Source organism: Eriocheir sinensis, chromosome 17 (assembly GCF_024679095.1).
Source record: "Eriocheir sinensis breed Jianghai 21 chromosome 17, ASM2467909v1, whole genome shotgun sequence".
NCBI classification, from domain to species: domain Eukaryota; kingdom Metazoa; phylum Arthropoda; class Malacostraca; order Decapoda; family Varunidae; genus Eriocheir; species Eriocheir sinensis.
In genome coordinates, this window is record NC_066525.1 from 10,634,185 (window position 1) to 10,636,684 (window position 2,500).

General features: G+C 40.4%; 3 long non-coding RNA genes across 3 annotated transcripts in view; 1 reads left to right on the forward strand and 2 right to left on the reverse strand.

The window, feature by feature from the left end:
* The window catches only part of LOC126999940 (uncharacterized), a 13,684-nt gene that overhangs the window by 6,155 nt on the left and 5,029 nt on the right, over positions 1-2,500 (forward strand). The window lies entirely within an intron of this gene.
* Positions 757-2,500, reverse strand: part of LOC126999938 (uncharacterized) — an 8,861-nt gene continuing 7,117 nt past the window's right edge. Inside the window, exon 3 of the long non-coding RNA XR_007753666.1 lies at positions 757-836. This is a non-coding gene — a long non-coding RNA (uncharacterized LOC126999938). The remainder of the gene's footprint in view (positions 837-2,500) is intronic.
* LOC126999941 (uncharacterized) overlaps positions 1,184-2,500 on the reverse strand; it is a 4,306-nt gene continuing 2,989 nt past the window's right edge. Inside the window, exon 2 of the long non-coding RNA XR_007753669.1 lies at positions 1,184-1,395. This is a non-coding gene — a long non-coding RNA (uncharacterized LOC126999941). The remainder of the gene's footprint in view (positions 1,396-2,500) is intronic.

Sequence of the window (2,500 nt, forward strand, 5' to 3'; positions counted from 1 at the left end):
TCATACTTTGTATATACCAAACTTTCCACCACTTTGCTACGGTATCAGTCATGTTCATTTCGTTTTCCATCAGTTACTATCAGTAACTTGATGTAAATGAGTTCTTCATAGATTACTAAGATAATAGTTCAGTGTTGTTGGTTCCTCATAATGATATTTCAGAACTCCCATCTGTCAAGTATTTGGCGTGTCGGGGTTACTGTGCACAGCCAATGCCGTCTCAGAATACATAGAGACGGCCCTGGCACAACAAAGAGAATTTCCACTCTAGAAAGGAAAATCCCCGCCTTGCTGACTCACCGGCCGGGCGGCTCTGCGCAGGGTAAACAGTCTGCACGGTGCCCCAACATCTGCCTGTATCTCGACACTCACCATATTATTGTTTGTCTTCACAATAAAATACAACGGAATGCTTTCTCTCTCTCTCTCTCTCTCTCTCCCCCCTAAACACACACACACACACACACACACACACACACACACACCGCTTTCCTCGCCCTTGGACAAACTAGTGACAGTGCCAAGGGTCAGTTTGTGTTTTGTTTTCTGGCTCATCCTTACCGTGTGCCTCACCATCAAAGTTGTGACAAACGATGCGTTCCTTTTTCTCTGCCTGACGTATATATATTTAAACATTTCAGTAGTATGCAGTGATGTTTGGGAGTTAAATTATTTGTTCACCTGTTAGAGATTTTGTCAATAATTGATAATAAAATAGAAACTATACTCAGAAATTTAGAATGAGACAAGTTGAAATTATGTGAAAACCTTTAATGAGTGATAATATAATCACTACTATGAATTACAATGGATAATATTGCATCAATATTCGCGACCTATAAATGAACATAACCATGTTTATTTTCCTTACAAATAAGATCTGCAAGATTTGAAAAAATACATACGAATATATTATCTTTCATACATACTATATTCATGCGTGTATGTCTGTGTGTGTGTGTGTGTGTGTGTGTGTGTGTGTGTGTGAGAGAGAGAGAGAGAGAGAGAGAGAGAGAGAGAGAGAGAGAACAAGCCAAGGTAGTCGCTAGTGTTGTCGACGGGTCAGTATTATGAATGCATGTAAATTGCCTTTGTTACCCTCTTGTTCTTGGTGCATCATGTATATAGTTGACGTGTTGGCAAGCAGTGAAAACCATTATATTTCTTCTTCATGGTTTGGTACCCCCCCCCCCAAAAAAAAAAAAAGTCTACTCTCAAAGCTTTGGGAGCAAGCTAACGCAAATAATATGGCGTTGGGAGCCGCCACATGGCTTAGACCAGACGGAGCCTACGCTTGCAGAGGGAATCCGTGCGGCATCTTCCTCTGCTGTCTCTTCTCTTGCAGCTCCCCAAGCAGGGAACGTTGTCAGGCAAGGACACCCGACGCGAAGTAAACTGGGAAAAAGAAAAAAAAGAGCATTGTGACAAGTTATTACAGAAAGAAGAACCCGAACTGCATTCTCTTTATTGTCTGATTCGTGTTCTTTACCTAGAATTTATGATATAACAATAATTTTGAGTTATCCCCCCAAAACATCGTATTTTGCACTTTGTGGCATCTTTTTTTTAGTATCGAAAGTCATTTTCCACTTACGCCAAGACACAACTGTCATATTAAACCGTGAAAAACAATTCTTATAAAAAAAAGAGAATTGTGGCGACGTAAGGGAATTATCCCACACACCAACACCTGAAAGCATCATTGGCACACACACACACACACACACAAACACACACACACTCTCTCTCTCACACACACACACACACACACCCACACACACACACACACTCTCTCTCTCTCTCTCTCTCTCTCTCTCTGTTTTACAGGTTAAAGAAAGAACAAAGCACGCCCGAAAACATTAGACTGTATAACGATGCCAGGCGACGAGTAAAAAGATTAGTATGTCAGGCAAAGCGTAGATATGAAGAAAATATTGCAGCCAACTGTAAAAATAATCCGAAATCTTTCTTCAGTTACATAAACAACAAAAAGGCGATCAGAAGTGGAATTGGACCTTCAACAAACAGTGACGGTACACTAGTGACTGACAGCCAACACATTGCAAACCTCTTAAACAGTTACTTTTCCTCGGTATTTCGTACTAACAGTCTTCCTCGCACTACCACCAACACCAGTACTAATGTAAATCTCGAGCATGCATTGCCTAATTTTGAAATAACAACCGATGAAGTCCTTAAAGCTCTCCATTCACTTAAAACAAATAAAAGTCCCGGACCGGACAAAGTATATCCTATACTGCTTAAAGAAACAAAGAGCGAAATAGTCTCCTCCCTCACTACCGTATTCAATATGTCATTGCGACAAGGCATCGTCCCTTCTTATTGGAAAAAGGCTAACGTGACACCGATTTTTAAGAAAGGAGACAAAAAAATACCAGGTAACTACCGACCCATTAGTCTAACTTCAATTGTAGGTAAGCTACTTGAGAGCATAATTAGAGACAAAATTGTGAGTTACCTCGAAATCCACTCATTAATT